The sequence below is a fragment of the Stegodyphus dumicola genome, chromosome 5 (genome assembly GCF_044657685.1).
Source record: "Stegodyphus dumicola isolate Sdum_Otavi_A_Nest chromosome 5, ASM4465768v1".
NCBI lineage: Eukaryota > Metazoa > Arthropoda > Arachnida > Araneae > Eresidae > Stegodyphus > Stegodyphus dumicola.
Genome location: NC_140772.1, coordinates 136,987,264 through 137,006,026, shown reverse-complemented (window position 1 = coordinate 137,006,026; position 18,763 = coordinate 136,987,264). Strand labels below are relative to the sequence as shown.

The 18,763-nt window shown below is 35.5% G+C and overlaps 1 protein-coding gene across 3 annotated transcripts in view; it reads left to right on the top strand.

The window, feature by feature from the left end:
- Positions 1–521: 521 nt before the first annotated feature.
- LOC118189399 (unconventional myosin-XV-like) overlaps positions 522–18,763 on the top strand; it is a 120,504-nt gene continuing 102,262 nt past the window's right edge. The window contains exon 1 of one of the 3 annotated variants that reach the window (XM_085817095.1): positions 522–770. The gene's annotated coding sequence lies outside the window, so the exon portion shown is untranslated. The remainder of the gene's footprint in view (positions 771–18,763) is intronic. The other 2 variants (XM_085817094.1, XM_085817096.1) reach the window with 2 other exon arrangements.

Below are 18,763 nucleotides of genomic sequence, written 5' to 3'. Positions count from 1 at the left end.
TTTTTCGCGAAATCACGAGCTCAAAACAGAAGGATATTTACGATCTATTAAACATTCTTCTTTCATAACTAGGTTCATTTTCGTCAGTTATAAGATTCAGCAGTTTGTTATTATAATAACAGAAAATCAATCGCTGCCAATAAATAATACTAATTTTCATTCTTACGATGCTTTCAGCAGTCATGGTATAGCTAAGGACATAGGAACTCAATACTCTATTGTGAATAAATATAAGTAAGGTCAATATCCAATTGTTAGTAAACCAATGCTGTGCCCATGCGCAGATAAAAGACTGCGTACAGTATTTTAAACATTTTATTAAAGAAGAAGCAAATTTCAACTACTGTTCCAAAGACACGCTTCAAGTTTATCCACTGAATGCCCTTCTATGGGTAAGAACGGTGCTTTTTTTTTTTTTTTTTTTTTTTTCCAAAGCTGAGGAGTAGAAGAAACATAAAGGTAAGTTTCATTCATTCTTCTGCGATACGTTGGAGAACAAAAAACGCACGCCCAAATATCCTCTGAATGTGAAAGCCCTTTTTAAATCATTCTTTTTTCTCTCTCCTTTCTTTCTTTTCAAAGCAACTCCCACCGCACTCTTGCGTATAGATGAAGTTGTTCTGGGTGTAAACAGTGCAGTTGAGCCAAAGCTTTCTAGTAGCTTCAAAGACTAAATTGAAGAAATATCGAAGAAAAAGTATGTCCTAAAAATTTTGAATGCTCTTTGGTGTGACTGGAGAAAAATCAACTTTTGCCTAATGTAGCATAAGGTAAGTACAGTCTCATTACATTTATTGCATGTGTTAAAATGAAAACATTGAACAAGTTAAAATATTATCTATCTACTGTTTGATATTTTAAACGTTTGAAATTTACCTAAATAAGTATTTACAGCAATAGCGGATATCTCATGCCGTTTTAAGTTTGCTTTTAATTTAAATTAAATCATCATATTTGTTAATTTACAAAAATAATCATAAAACAGTTCTACATTAATGTGACGCAGTATAAACGACAATACGCTGAAAACCCGCTTCCCCGCTTATAAGAGCTTATTTTTTACTCAGTGGCACATTTAGAGCTTTTGCAGCCTGTAACGGTCCCTGAAACTGCCGCCCCTTTCGATATTCAAAGCAACAATTTTATCCAAATTATCATACAAATAACTTCATCATTACAACTCGTTTCTCCGCTAAACCATCGATGATGACATGGTAGAGGTCTCCTTGATTACTCTAGGTTAGTATACAAGGAATATAAAAAAGGTGTCCTGAATAAAAAAATATACATTTTAAAGTCTCAAATACTTCTTAATGATTTTTATTTACAAAAGCTATTCTCACAATTAGATATATATAATATAAAAAGATAAAGGTATCTTTAAAAAAATGTACATTTTAAAGTCTCAAATACTTCTTAATGGTTTTTATTTAGAAAAGCTATGCTCACAATTAGAAGTTACGGCAAAGTTTGCGGTACTGACACAATATTTGAAACTTTCCTTTTGAGATTGTATAGAATAGACTGTAAAACTCCAAAAGGACAGTCCTTCCAGAATCCTGTTTCGTTTTTCCTAATTATAACGGAAATGAAATTCTGAAATATTTAGGTCTTAACGAGGAACTCTTCCTCGACGATCATAAGCGTATTTTAAAACAATAAGCATCCAGAGTATGTGTCTGTGGAAATCTCGTATTGTTTCCTTTGAACACTATACTCTAAGGTAAAAACTACTTTTAACAGTTCTTTTGACTGAATGGTTTACTACGGCTAAAAAATCCATTGAAATTCTTTTAAGAAATCACAGGATTAGGAATGAAAGGACACCTCCACTGTTACATTATGGGGTGACCAATGAAAAAAAAAAAAAAAAAAAACTCAGAGTAAGGTAATTCGACATCATCCAGACAATTAGGACAAATTTGATATTAAAGAATGCTATATTTCAACCTGTTCCGAAAATGGTAATGAATTATTAAAACGCAATTATTAATTATTGTTAATAATAATTTATTGATTATTTAATATTATTAATTTCTTTAAAAAAGTTACATATAATAATAACCTTCATTTATAAAACATGTAAAAAATGCGCAGGTTAAAATTATAATTAAAATTTTTGAAATTTAAAACTTTAACTAATATTATTTAAGATATAACTCATTATCAACTGGTAAACGGTTTTCTTAGAGTGATTTTTATTATTATTAAGTCAATTTTATGATAAGTAAGGTGTGGATTGAATTAGTAGTCTGCATTTCATTATAAATTTCATATTCATTTAGAAATAAAATAAAAATAATATATAGTTACATATTCCCAATTCTTTCTATGTGGAATCAAGACTGATATGTTATAAAACGAGAATGCACGAGTAAAAATATTTGAAAACCATACCCTACTTTAATAAAAAAAAAAAGTTTAGAGATCTCTGTCAGTGCTTATTCGCCTCTCCTCGATTGTTTAAAAGACTGACTCGTGGAGTGATTTTGAAATTACTTTGTGGTTAAGTGTAAGCACATTTAGCAAGACGAGAGAAACTAAATTAATGAACATTTAAAAGATTTCGAAACAAAATATTTTAGTGATTACACTTTTGATACAACATTAAGGGGGGAAATTGTTCATATGAGAATGAGTAATATGCTGCGAGAAAAAACTTAAAGTACTAATAGCCTTCAATGAGCAGAGATTCTGAGCTCACAAGCAGTTCAAATGAGTCTTATGCTAATAAATTACAGCAAAAGTTTCATTTAGATTAGAGAATGATTTGCAATATAAAACGTTAATAAGATGTGTTTCGAGAGATACTATGTTTACGAATCAATTTCAAAACAGATGGGAATTTGTCGATAAGGGGTATAAGATATAGTGTGTGACTAAAACTGAATTATAAGCGAAATGATTGAGCGCTCAAGAAATAAAAGGCACTACTTAAGAAATAACCATCAAGGGAAATAGACATCAAGAAAACTACTGCCTCATAAGAGCAATTGCAGCGCTACTTCTGGGGGGGTAAATAATCTTCCTCTTTTTTTCCCCTCTTCCAAAAATTCAAACGACTTTTTCAACAAATAAGGCAGATTAAAAAAAAAAAAAATTCTGAACTAATTGGCTACTAGAATTTAAGTCTTCTTCCAATAAAAATGTCTTAATAACAATGTAGTGCTTCTAATCTGAGATCTTTATCAACATTTTCCTTACTTGATATATTTTCTAGAACAAATATAACCGAATGAGAATTTGTTTGGTTTGATAGCCGCTTTTTCTCGCCTTCACTTTTTGACTTACAATGTTACGAATTTTGTACGAAGATAGATGATTTTAGTGCAATTATATGTGAAATTGTTGTATTTTTCTGCGTAATGTAACATGAAAATCTGGAGAGACAATGCTCTGCTCGAAAAGTAAGAATACAGGGGCAAGTCTATTTAACATTAAGTAAATGGCTATCATGCTAATTTGGCAAGAAAAGTAAGAATACAGGGGTAAGTCTATTTAACATTGAGAAAATGGCTGTCAAGCTAATTTGGTGAGAAATTCTTTAAGTCACCAAACTTGGAGACTATTTCGCGACATTTTGGTCCAGTTTTTTTTATAACTGCAATGGATATTATAATTAAATAACTGTAATTGATGCTATATGTAACTGTAACCGTATCCGGTCCTGATATGCCTTCTAGTAATTTCGAGAAGCGGAAGGTACTAGAAATCTCTCGGCTAACTGAAAAAACTATATAAGACCGGAGAAAGCATCAGTTTCGGAGCAGGAGTTGTTTAGTTCAGCGTGAGTTCAGAGTATTTAAAAATCTCCATAGGAGATTTTCCTTTTTAGATGCGCTTTTCATCGTGCTCTGTTTAACGTTCTTAGTAGTTTGAAGTGTAACTACTGACTGTATTCTGTAACACTATGAAGATTTGTACGAACTATTTATGTGGAAGGTTCCAGAACTCTGAAGTGTTTTTTTCGATAAAACAAATTTTATACACTCACTTCCAAAAGTTAAGCACGAAGATGTAAAATGCAAAAAAATCAACAAATACTGCTTTAATTAACGCAAAATTCGGCAGGAAAGTAGCATATATATTTATGCATAAAACAAAATCAATAATTATATACAAAAATGAAAACAATATTAAATTTTTATAAGTTATCAGATAATGACATACTGGAGCCTTAAACAGAATTATGTATAAAGTGAAAATAAATAGAATAAAATGGAAAAATAAAAAAAAAAAAAACATAAAAAGGGTATGTCACCTCCCCCTCATCTGTAAAGAAAGTTTATACCTTGAGACCATGCTTTCAATTAGGTGGTCAACCACCGAAGAATTAAGCAATCGCCATTCTTCTTGTAGTGCAGTTTCCAGATCAATAAGAGTGGCTGGAGGTGGGAAACGTAAAGATACAGCACGGCCGAGAACATCCCAATGATTTTCAATGGGATTAAGATCGGGCTGATATGCTGGCCACGCCATACGCGCAATCCCTTCGCTCTCCAGGTAGTCATCGACGATGTCAGCTCTATGAGGACGTGCGTTATCGTCCATTAAAACAAAAGTAGGTTTAACTGCTGCAGCTTACAATCTCACAATCTGTTCTAGGACTTCATCTCGATACCGGACAGCCGTCAAAGAACCCCGTTTAAAGAAGTGCAGGTCGGTGCGGTATCCTAATGAAATCCCTGCCCACACCATAATGCTTCCGCCTCGGAATGCGTGATGTTCGGTGATGTTTTGGGGCCGATTGCGTGTTCTTTGTTTCCGCCATATCCTTATACGCTTGTCATCTAGCTCAAGAGCAAATCTTGACTCATCAGTAAACATAGTATTGCCCCAGTCAGACACATTCCAATTGATATGTTCCCGGCACCACTGTTATCCTGCCCTCTTGACTGGACGACTAGAGGAACACAAACTCGAGGTACCCAGGCGTACAGACCACTCATATGTAATCTTCAGCGTACAGTAGCTGCAGATATCGACTTACCAATAGACGCTGTAACCATAGATGTCACACGTGTGGAGGTCGCTCTGCGATTCCGCTTGGCTACAATAGCAATTATATCCATTTTCCGCAGGGGTCTTCCTTGGACGACCGGCTACGGGTCTTGGGACAGCTGTCTGTGTGGTTTGGAATTGTTTCTATAAACGTGACATTACAGAATGATGAACGCCGAATAAAAGAGCAACATCTGTGATCGACTGCCCTACTTCAATGCGTCCCACACACAGCACGAAAGGGCTCAGAATCTTCCATTTGTCTTCTGGAAGTCATATAAACACGTATGCCTTGAAAACAAATTGTACGAAAGTTTTAAACACCTTCTATCAACACTTACAATCAACTTCTGTAACCCTTCATAAAGGCTTCTTATAAGACTGCCTTTTTTGCATATTTCTTGACATGAAAGCGCGACTGGCTGTTACCTTATCAGGGTCAATGTTCCTTCTTACCTTCTTCGGGAACATGCAAGGACCTGACTCGGAACAGAGAGCTTACTAAAGCTATGTTCACTAATTGTGGGAAGTAGACAGGATACACAAGAAGGGTATATAAAACCCTTTATTTTCTCTATTTACAATAACTTCCGTACTTCGGAATACACCGACCCGCTACTTGGGGTCTAACGTAAAAATATAAAAATACAACTAAACTCTAATTTAACTTTAAAATAATAAACGTGGAAGATTGGCCTTATATTAACAGGAAGCGTATGTAGTACAGAAAACTGTGAACACTACAATACGTTTAAATTTATCAAGAGGATTAAAACCTCCGGCCTGGAAGGCAAACAGCAACTGCGTAAAACTTCTAAGGTAAGCGGCCTGCTTCGACTCACTGCTTCCTCTCTGTCGCTTGGCAAAAAGCCACAACTTAAATACTTGGCGTTCGCCAGACAAACTTTGCATAAAAACCTTAACGCTTATAATTCTGGCCGGAAGTAGAAAATAAGAAGTGATAGTAAAGATTTAAAATAAAATAAACGTTAGTAAAACTTAAGATCCTTACATACTTCCCGCCAGAGTTAATTAGTTTGAAACTGAGGTCTAAAACGACCTTGTTGAAAACTTTTAGCTCTAGAATCTAACGCGAGGCCAATCTTTTACAAATATTTTTCGCTAGAAACTAGAAATTTAAAAGAAAGAAATTTGTTTTTACAATAGCAGCTCCCAGGATACACAATTTTTTCTATCTGTGCTGCATCTAAACAGGAGCTTTTATTCAATTCTGGTTCCTTCCAGAGATCTGGAAGGAAAACTAGTTTAATGAAATGGCAAGTAACATGTATAACTATATTTCTCTTAACATTCTTATTTCATTCATGACTATTTTAATTATCTCTCCCCGTGCTCTCTGACATGTGTTGTAAACACGAATGTGTTTCTGTCTACGTGTTCCACACTTCCTCCTACAATCAAAACACTAACGTGTTAAATTTCAACATAACAAGACCTCTTAACACACCCTAATTTCAACTCTAAACCCTTAGGTACTATTCTGAAAGTGTCTAACTCTGAAGTGTAGCGTCAGAGAGCCTAACTACATCATTCAACCTTTAACACAGATTCACCATGATTTAGTCTTTTTACAGTCACACGAATAAAAAAAAATTTTAACATTCACTTTTACCATATCACGGTATTTCTTAACATTTAAAATAACAGTTCACATTGTATATAAGAACATATCAACATGCCGTTAATTTTACACATTTGAAAACATACATTAGTAGTACGTTGTTAACATCTATTCTTTTCAAAGCAAGTGCCAATTCTTTCTACATTGAAATACTACATTTCAAAAAGTCTTTCAGACTAAAACTTCTTTCTTGCTAGAATGTTTTAAATAAAATTTATACAATAACTTTTTACAATATTTAAGTCTTTACACAACGCTATTATACATCAACTTTAGTTTTACGCGCGAGTAATTGAAAAACATAATACCAAAATCGGTAACAACTCATTTCTCGCCCTTTTGGCGATAAAGGTAGACCTCGCATGAGGTAAAACTACTTGAAATCTGCCACTTGCAGTAAGAATGAAAGATTAACTTAAGTTTGCAAAGTAACATAAAATTTTACTTATCTTTGTGATATTCGGACATCCTTTTCTGGGCCCAGTCCTGAAAGGTATTGCAGATATTTGTTTGATTTATCCTCCTTCTTGTACGGGCTCGCCCTTCAGCGCCTTCCTCTGGAAGCTTCCTTTTTTCACCAGTTCGGTCACCCTTGAATACCTTCCTCTTCTCCTCTGCTTGTGGTCTTGGCCGTTTGATGGCAGCTGGTCTTGGCGGAACCGGGAAACTTCTGTCGTGTTCCTGCTTGGACCTCGTTGCTGGCCGTTCAAATTTTCCTTGTAACTTTTCCTCCGTCGCTGGTGGCCCTTCTGCAGTTCGGCGACATTTGCTGCGGAGAGTCCTATCGGATGAGTAGATCTTCCGTTTTAGAGCCGGGTTATAGTTGCCGTCATTTCTGCTGGTTCTCTTCACATACGTCGTCCTTCTCCCTTCTTCATTCTGGGGGTGTTCGTGAACTCTCTTTTCTGGACGGTGGAACGGCTTCTTTTTCTTGCTCCCTTCAATTTTTCCGCGGGGAATTTTCTTTTCACTTGCTCCTGCCTCTTAGTGGCTTGCCCTTGTACTTGTCGTTTTTCCACCTCTGGAGCTTGTGCCTGCGGTGTCTGCCGTGCCGGATCCTGCAAAAGATCTGAAAATATTTGCATTTTATTACGATCGAAGTAGGGTTTGATTTGATCAATGTTTGCGGAGCAGGTTTCACCATTTCTGGCTTTTAACACTACTACAGCGTGAGTTACTTTTTCTATAACATATGGTCCTTCAAATGGTGGAAAACATTTGGCAGTCTTATCTTCTGGTGCTGAAGAAAGTGAATGCTTAATTTTTAAAACTTCATCCCCTACTTTATAAGTTACTCCCCGTCGTTTCAAATCATAATAGAGCTTCTGTTTTCTTTGTGCTACTTCAGTATTCTTCTTTGCTTCCTTAATTAGTTTTTCTATATCACCCATTTTAAACTCTGGGGCTCTTTGTTACACATAAAATAATTTATCTAACGGCGTTATAATCTTTCTGCCTAGAAATAACTCAGCAGGAGTTTTGCCCGTTGTATCATGTTTTGCGGTCCTAAGGGCGAAAGCAAATTCATTGACATAGTTATCCCAGCTTTTATGAAAATTTTTAACATAACTACGGATAATTTTCACTATATTTCTATTAATCCGTTCCGCTATATTTGATTGCGGCCGATACGGGACCATTTTTAAATGACGTATGCCCAGTTTTTGGCACATGTCTTCAAATATATTACTTACAAATTGAGGACCATTATCCGATATAACTTTTAGGGGCGCCCCGTATTTTAAAATATATTTATTTAAAATAGAATCCGTAACTAATTTCGCGGAGGCTCGTTTTAAGGGAACAATTTCGGTCCATTTACTAAAATGATCAACCATAACCAGGAGATAGCGATTTTTATTTAACTGACTTTTTGGGAAAGGGCCCAATAAATCGATGCCAATTATTTCATTTGGAAATTCGGATTTAATACTATTTAGAAACCCGGCCGGGCGGAAATTAATATAATTAACTGCTTGACATGTTGGGCAGGACTGGACATACGCCCTTGTTAACTTTTGCAGTTCAGGAAAGTAGACTGCCTCGCGTACGCGTTGGATAGTTTTTCGAATACCAGCATGAGAAGCTAAAGGGCTGTCATGGAGCTCCTGCAGGATATTTAATCTAAGACTAGCTGGGATAACAGGTCGAAATTCGTTGTTGGAATTCGTAGTTTTTGTATAGAATAATAGACCATCTATTAGTTCGTAATGGGCCACCCTATTTCTTATCGCCACAATATCTTGGTGGCTAAAATTTTCAGGATCCTTTAAATACTCATAAATGCTTCCAAACTCAGGATCCTTACTCAGTTCGGTTATTACAGTTTCTCGGGAATTTATTGTACATGCTGTGAGCATTGCCACCTTTACGGTATTACATTGTTCATCTATTTTAATTCTTGATAGGGCATCTGCTACGATATTTTCCTTTCCGGGGGTATGCTTGATTACCAGATTATATTCTTGTAGCTTGAGTGCCCATCTTATTAACCTTGGGGATAAATTTTTCCCTGTGTATAATCTAGTTACCGCCGCATGATCAGAGTACACTGTTATAGGCGCCTTTTCAAAATAGACTCGGAACTTTTGCACTGCTAACAGAACTGCAACTGCCTCTCTCTCGGTCGCGGAATAGTTTCTTTGTGTTTGATTTAAAGTTCGGCTAAAAAATGCCACGGGCTGCTGATTTTGCGAAAGTACCGCTCCTACCGCGTAATCCGAAGCATCCGCTCAAATTTCTAAATTCTCATCCTTTTCAGGAAATTTCAACACAGGGGCTTGCGTTAATGCTTGTTTTAATTTTTCGAAAGCACTATTGGCTTCGGCCGTCCACGAGAATCTTGCCTATTTCCTTTTAATTTTAACAATGGCTCAGCGATAGCTGCAAAATCTTTTATAAAGGACCTATAATATGAACAAAGTCCTAGAAAAGAAGAGAGCTTCTTTGCCGTGTTTGGAGTCGGATACTTTTGTACAGCGATTATTTTTGATTCGTCTGTCTCTATTCCTTTCTGAGATATCTTGTAACCTAAATATTTTAATTCAGGGGCTGCAAATTTGTACTTTTCGACATTAACTTTTAGACCGGCCTCATTTAATAAAGAAAACACCTGTCTTAAATCCTGTACATGTTGGTTGAGATTATCACTAGTAATAATGATATCGTCTAAATAGATAAATGTGGACTTTCCAAGAACAGGTCTTAACACAATGTCCATGCATCGCTGAAATGTTGTCGGGGCCCCTGAAAGGCCAAACGGCATACGCAAAAATGCATAACTGCCAGACTTGGTTATAAAAGCAGTCTTAGGCACGTCCTCAGGCCTAACCCCTATTTTAAAATAACCAGTCGTTAAGTCTAAAGTCGTCATAAATTTGGTTGATTTTATGTTCCTTAGAATTTCTTAAATGATCGGTAACGGATATACCGGATATTTAGTTATGGAGTTTAATTTACGGTAATCAATAGCGAATCTCCACCTTTTTGGATGCGTCAAAGGATAGTCATTATTTTTCTTACATAAAACCACCGGGCTAGCATAACTACTTGAGATGGACGTTATGATCTTTTTACGTAGCATATCGGTAATATGCCATTCTATAATTTTTTCATTATTCTTATCATACCGGTATGGTTTTTGACGAACTGGCATTGAATCTCCGGTGTCAATACTATGGTTAGTAACCTGAGTAAATCCTGGAATATCACTAAATAACGAAGCAAATTCAGTTACCACTTGTCGGATTCTTCCTTGCTCGTCATTAGGGATGTGGTCAAGTTTTAACATCGGCGGATCAGCCTTTTCTGCACGAACTGGTTTCATTGTCAGCTTAAGGGACGCTTCATTAAAATCCAGTGTTGCTTGTGCTTCTGAAAGAAAATGTATTCCTAAAATTATATGTGCTTGCAGATTCTTTACTATAAAAAACATCACCTTTACTTGTTCGTCCTTGATACGGACATATAGCGGTACTTTACCTATACACTTACATAGTTCTCCTTGCGCCGCTAACACTGTCGTATTATCCGAATTATATATGCGGTATTTCCGAAAATACTTCCTAAAAAAATCTTCTGCCACACAGGAACACTGCGCGCCTGTATCCAGGAGTGCGGTGGCTGGGATATTATTCACCAACACTTCAATCTTCGGAAGAGTCAAATTTTTCACCATTACTGTATTTAACTTGAAGGAAAAGGGGTTTTCTTGGCCTTCGGATTTCCGCACCCTCCCGTCAGCAGAAATCCGTTTTAGTTTAAATTCTTTTTCATTTCCGTGCTTTCCTTCTTTTTCCCCTGGCCTTGAGACTTTTTTCCTGGATTGCTATTGAACTGTCGACGTTCGCCGGCTGTTTTTGAATGCTCGGGTTTCCTTGCCCACTGATTCGCTTTGCTTCCGTAGCCGTGTGCTTGAGTTTGCTGTAGTCTTGGCGCACCAAATTGGTTTCGCTGTTGATATTGGCGTCTTCTTTCAACGTCCGCCGTTCTTCTACTTTCAAACTGGATTGCTAGCTCAAATAACTTTTCCAGTGTAGTCGGATTTCTTAATTCAATAAAGTCTTGCACTTGGGGCAGTAACCTCGGCAAAATCACTTGAATTATCTCAGGATCCGGACGGTTTCCATACAAGATTTTGAAGACGTGAATTTTTCTTAAAATAAAGCTTGAGAGATTTTCGATTCTTTGCTGATATATACTGAAAAGTTCCGTTTCTAATTTCGCACGATCCCTTACAACAGGGAAGGCTTTTAGTAGGGCAGTCTTGAAATTCTCGTAAGTATAGGTGGGACTTCCTGCTTGACCCAAGAGACTTCTGCCTATACATTTGAACCAGTTAAGCGCTTGGCCCCTCAAAGCGCTGGTAGCTAAGGTAACTTTTTGAAATTCGTGCACGGGGTAGAGCATGAAGTGGTCATCCAAATTTTCCAAAAAACTGGCTACCGGTGAGTTTCCATTAAATGTTGCTTCTGGTTTCATCGAAGCGCGCATGGTCTGGACGATGTAACCAAATCCTTCCAGGGCGACAGCTGGCATTTCTGGATTCTGAGCCGTTTCTGCAGGCAGCACAGGTTCTTCTTGAAACTCGGCCATATTTATTCTTCTTCGTTGGGCGCCACTATCAGGGTCAATGTTCCTTCTTACCTTCTTCGGGAACATGCAAGGACCTGACTCGGAACAGAGAGCTTACTAAAGCTATGTTCACTAATTGTGGGAAGTAGACAGGATACACAAGAAGGGTATATAAAACCCTTTATTTTCTCTATTTACAATAACTTCCGTACTTCGGAATACACCGACCCGCTACTTGGGGTCTAACGTAAAAATATAAAAATACAACTAAACTCTAATTTAACTTTAAAATAATAAACGTGGAAGATTGGCCTTATATTAACAGGAAGCGTATGTAGTACAGAGAACTGTGAACACTACAATACGTTTAAATTTATCAAGAGGATTAAAACCTCCGGCCTGGAAGGCAAACAGTAACTGCGTAAAACTTCTAAGGTAAGCGGCCTGCTTCGATTCACTGCTTCCTCTCTGTCGCTTGGCAAATAGCCACAACTTAAATACTTGGCGTTCGCCAGACAAACTTTGCATAAAAACCTTAACGCTTATAATTCTGGCCGGAAGTAGAAAATAAGAAGTGATAGTAAAGATTTAAAATAAAATAAACGCTAGTAAAACTTAAGATCCTTACAACCTAACATATTTGCATACTTCCATCTACCCCTACAGCGAATTGCATCCTCTTCAATTCTGACTGGCTTCCGGAAATAAGCATTTTCCTCTCCGTGCTTAACTTTTGTAAATGAATGTATTTTAACTCTTTTTTGCTCTCTGATGGCAAGCTATTGAGGGAGTTTTAATTGTTCTTAATATAATTTTGGAAGTTTTCTTCAAAGCTCTCATTCAGGTTAGCGTATAACAAACAAATCTTCATAACAACTACATACAATTTAAATTAATTATAAAACATTTTGTTAAATAATACTGGATACGTAAATAATAGATCAAGGATTATTCCTAATTTCATTATGAAAATTTTAACATTTTTCATTGTTTTCTTGAATTTTTCTTAAGGCTAAAAACGGTACTTTCTCAAAATGGAAAAAATTTACCTCGCTGTAGGATGACCATTCTGCACATCTCCAAAACATTTATGAAAATTTGAAATTCTTTCTCTCACATATAAAGTGCACAATGGTCATGAATTTGACGATTTGAGGACACTTTATAATTATGCGTTCGCTTTTTTATCGGTCAGTGTGGTTATAAGAAGTACCCATGCTATATATGTGAATAGCACAGCAGTACAAGAATTAACTGTTGGAACAAAAACAATAACCACTATAAAGATCTGTTCAAACTGGCAACAAAAGCAATTTATGCCACAGTTTTGTCATCATAGAGGAAAATTCCTCTTTCACTGGTTCACATAAAAGTAAGTCTCAGAAATAATTTGAGAAGGCGTTGACAAAAGGGGATAACATGTATTTGTAGAATTTTGATAACCTTTTACTTTTGAAGATTTTAGTTCTATACCAGACGTTGCGCTAAAGGAAGATATTTCATTGAAACGGACATTAAAATCTTTGAAAATATCATAATTGAAATTAAAAGTGAAACTTTGATTTAATGATATTATGAAAATTGAGGTTAATAATAAAGATCCTGTCTATGTGGCTATAGCTCAAGTTACGCTGTACGAATTCTATAAACTGCTTAATAAGTATAAGAATTCACTTTTCAAATTTACAACTGAACATTATAAAGACGTTTAGAATTTCTTGAGCAAGAAAAAATTGACTGTATTTTTGCCTGGATTGGAACCACAAATCTTCCATTTGTTAGGTTAATAGATACGGTGATCACTTACACCACGAAAGCATGTACGGACAAACAGAATAAAAAAGAAGAAAATACTTCTTCTACCTTCTTGTACTTCTTGTACCCAAAACATAAAAAAGCAAAAATATTTGAAGAATAAAAGGTTAACTTTTGGAGAATGAAAGATTAAGAGCAACAAACATAACCTTATTAATAAAAATAAAAGCACTGCAAATTCTTTGATTTTTATTTATTTATTTTTGAGTGTGTAGGTATTACGTCAACAATTTAATTCAATTTTTTTAATATCGTCTGTACTATATGTAGATAAATACCAAGTAGGAAAAAATTATTAACTTTAATTTGACAATAGACCTTTTCATTTCCCATTTTAATTTGGCTATATCCCCTTTCTGTTCTAAATTGCTTATAATTATATTCTGAAGTGCGTCTTTCCAAAATAATCTGTTTCATATTTCTTTTGTAATCGTTCTGCGATGCTGATGGATCGATTAAAGAAACATTTTATTATAAATATCGCTGCTGCTAATGCGTAGCACTTTTCTTCGCTTCGCTAACTGCGGGTAACATGTGCTCTTCGCTCTGTTTTGTCCATTGCTTCAAGAAAGATAAGATCTATGAAATTGTGGGATGCATCTCGCACCTAAAATGATGTGTGATTGAGAATATTGTTGCGTGCGTACGGGTTCGTTACGAAATGAATGCTCAAGTCCGATGAAAAATGAACAAAAATTTATTATTATCACAAATATGCTTAAATTTTCTAAAATATTCGTGCAGTATTACAATATTTCACAGTAGTTATTTTTTAACTACTCAAACGTTCCAAAGAACTTAATTCAAAACAGCTAAAGAAAGCTAATCCGCGAATTCGCTACAATCAACAAAAGCAGTTTCCTCAACAAACTCTTAAATCAATAACAAACTAACTAACTCCTCGAACTGAGAGGTTTTCCTCCTTTTCATATGAGCTTTTAAAATGCGCGAGAATTTTTTAGTACTTTCTCGAAATCAAAAAGAGATATTTATTTATGTTAAATGCACGTGCTCTTGTATTTTTAACTTTCCGCCTTAACTTTCCTTTAATATTCGTCACGCGCTGCACTGCACGGGGAATAAAACAATTTAATTTATAATTCAACTAACATTAGCTATTTAAATACGAAATTCGTAACAATATGTAAAGAAGAATTAAGTGTCGAGAAATAAACTGTCTTGTTATCTTCAGCCTCGACTGCTAGCTCAGGTACTGAAATGTCTGAAGTTTTGCAAGTCATCCAGTTGAATTCACTATTATCTGAAGACCAACGAAAAGATTTAAAGCAACTGATATACAAGAATTCTTGTATTATCTCTAATGAACCAGAATGTACTGAACATAATATCGAACTAGAAGCAGATAGACCGATATGCACAAAACCTTATCGAATGTTTGCCAGACAAAACGAGATTTTAAAAACTGAAGTAAGAAAAATGATAAAACTCGGAGTAATAGAACCAGGTGAATCGAATTTTACCTCTCCACTCATATTGGTTGAATTTCTTGGAAAAGAGACTACACCATGCATTGATTTCCGTAGCTTGAACAAGGCTAATAAGACACAATATTTTCTCTTGGCAAACATTGAACATTTAGTAGAAAAATTGTCATCTGCCAGACATATAACTCTTCTAGATCTTACTTGAGGTTACTGGCAGATCCGACTAACTAAAAGAGCCCAGGATTACGCTGCTTTTTGTGACAAGTTTTGGAACATTTAAACCCTTAAGGTTACCAACATTCGGGCTAAAAAATGCACCATATGATTTTAGCCGTTTAATGGCAGGACTATAAAGAAATTGTGAAGATTTGACAGAATTGAAGAATTGTAATAGGGCAAGGTCAAAGAACAGCAGGAGAAGTAAAAATCCAAGCCATAAAGGACTGCTCTAAACCTATCGCGAAAACACAGGTCCGGTCATTTTTACTACTTCTGGGATATTATCGAAGATATATTTTTGAATTTTCTGTGATTTCTTCACAACCCACAGATTTGTTAAAAGGAAAATGTTGCAGATCAACTATAAATTGGACTGATGAGTGTCCAAACACTTTTGATGAACTCAAACGCTTATAAGCTATTTTCTCCCTCCTTTCTGCATGCCTTCGTGGTGTAACGGTTAGCACACACTGCACATATTCGAGAGAAACATGTCCGGCGAGTGCATTGCTTATTTTTTAAGATTTCTGACATCGAAAATAACCTAATATATCTACAGTGGAGCCTGACTAAAAGGTAGTGGATGATGGTTCTTCACCACCAGGATTTGGTGATTGGGTCCCCTAATCCCCAGTCTCCTTTTAAAAGGGGAAGTATATAAGGTACTTTCTCCTTCCGCATGCCTTCGTGGTGTAAAGGTAGCACACTCGGTGTGTATTCAAGAGGTCCAGGTTCAAGTCCCGGCAAGGACATTGCTCCTTTTTCATGTCTCCTGCTTCATAAAAACCTAATGACTCTACACGGTTAGCAGAAAATCCAGTCTTATACAGTCCAAACTTTTCTCAGCCATATATCGTTCAGTGCGACGCTTCGAGTATTGGTATTGGCGTTGTATTATCACAGATAAATTCTAAAGGGGAAGAACGTCCAATAATATTTCTTACCAAAATGTCTTCACCTACTGACAGAAGTACAGTACAATCGAAATGGAGTGTGCTTCCATTGTCTTTGCAGTACAAAGTTAAAATTCCTCCTAGATGGACCTCATAAGTTCAGAGTGATCATAATCCTTTAGTATGATTGATGAAAACACTGGGACTAATCTTAAACCATTACAATGGGCTTTGATCTTGCAACCTTTTAACTCCGAGGTCGCGCATAGAAAGAGGAAGCACGATCAAAATGTTGACAGTTTCAGTCGTTGTATGTAGACATCTCACAACTAAAAATATATATTCTAGGATGTTTAAAACTTGTTTAAATTTTTCTAATATCAGAATATTAAATTTTATATGTTTATTTACAATACTTTTTTGAAAGGCACTTGTACTCATTTATTCTGGTATCTAATTGTATTTGCTAAAGATATACTTGAACATTTTTGTCTTGTAAACAAATTGAATGTATTCTAAATGAAATCTTTTCTTGAAAGTTCCATAGAAATGAAAGAAAAACTTTTCTTCGAAAAGTTCCCTGTAACATATTTTCGTTGCTATGATACCAACATAATACCAGAAATTTAAGGAAACGTCGTGAGTAAAATATCCGTGTTTGAAGTTAATCTGTAAGTTTGACTCATAAAGTCGGTTATCCGATCAAAAATGGCGAGACTTCTGTACAATTTCATTATAAAATGAATAGTATGTTGGCTACAGAAGCAACACGTTTTTGAGCAGTTAGGGGAAATGGGCTTTGTGATTAAATATGAAATATAAATATCTTATGCAATGCACAGTAACAACATAAAACGCTTAGTTTTTAATCGAAAGTCCTTAAAAATTTGCACAAAATGGGAAATAAATAATAAAAAAATCTGAAAGGTTTCAAACTTTATATTACTCCCAAAGGGGCTTTTTTTTTTTTTTTCTCTCCTCATTTACACACGTATATTTCGAGAGCACTTGAGCTAACGCCTCTTAAAATACTTAAAAACAGCATGTCTTCAGAATTTCCTACAAACTACAATGTTATATTGATAGTTTCTTATATTTTCTAAATTTTGTTTCATTTACCAGAAGTAATCAATTACAGCGAAATTATGCTTGTTTACAGGCTGTATAATGTCATCAGTGATCGGCTTCCTGTTGTGCATTATAATAAGGTTAAAGGTGAAAGGGATACTAAACTGTCAGTTACTTCGTAGACTTATTTCAAAGGATAAAAGAATGTGTTTTCGGATAGGATCAATATAGAAAACAGCAAACCAAGCTTTCAAATTCTGAGTGGCGAAGAAATCTCTTGCGGATAGATAAGGAGCACAATAAAAATTCCAGCGATGTTGAGATGATAATGATGAATCGAAAATAGGCAGTATACTTGTTGAAGATTTTATTTTCATTAAGGCAAACCACACAAACATTGTATTCCTAAAGGGATACCTTCGTGGAGCAACTTTTACGGGGGAATGGTTTGTACTCACGTTGTATGTGGAAAAATGCCCGGGAACCCTCATACAGCCAACCCGTTCCATGGCATTTGAACCCTTGTCGAACTATCAATGTTAAGTGGTTTTAATTGCTTGGAAAGTGCTGAAGCTTTGAGCAGAGTCCTTAGAGTAGTACAGGGTTATCCAAATTAAACTTCCCCAACTCAGAGACCTGTGCAGAGTGTTGTATGGGTCATAATGTGAGTGAGTGAGTGAGTGAGTGACGGAGGACGTGGGCACCATCCCTCTACCGTTACGGTTAATTGGTATGAGCACCACGCCCGCCCTTATCTAGAATGACATAATTAGGTACTTAGGTTATCGCTACCCATTCAGACTTGCATGGTACATATTGCCATACTCTGACTTTCACGCCTATTACACATGCCGTACCATATTCGGACTTGCTTATTCATACTTGCATGGTGCATTTACATTCATATTGCATGGTACATATTTCACACATTTCATATTACACATTACATTTACTGGGAAATTGAATATGACTTATGTTTAAGGTTCTTTGCATCCGTAAGGTTCAATATTTACGTTAATTATACATGATTAGATACTTAGGTTAACTCTATGCATTCATTATTATTTACAGACTTGCATGGTACATATTACACACAGAGAGATTGATTAATACTTATGTTAAAGGTACTTTACATCTTAGGTATTTAGGTTAACACATAGTTTAACACTACGCATTCATTATTGTTTACAGGTTTGCATGGTGCATATTATATACATTACATAGTACAGCTTATATTTACTGAGAAAACTTGCATTGTACATAGTTCACGTATTACATAATACAAATTACATTTATAAGAATTTAATTATTAATTAATAATATTAATTAATACTTGCATGGTACATATCATACATATCATACACATTTCATAGGGCAGTTTACATTTACTGACAGATTGATTAATACTTTTGTTTAGGGTACTTAATATTTATGTTTAAGGTACTTTACACCTGTTTGATTCAATTCTTACTATAAGTATGTATAGTTGGGTTCTTAGGTTAGCACATAGGTTGGCTTTACGCATTAATTATTATTTACAGTTTGCATAGTACATATTACACACATTGGTACATATTACACACATTAAATAGTGCATGCTAATTAAT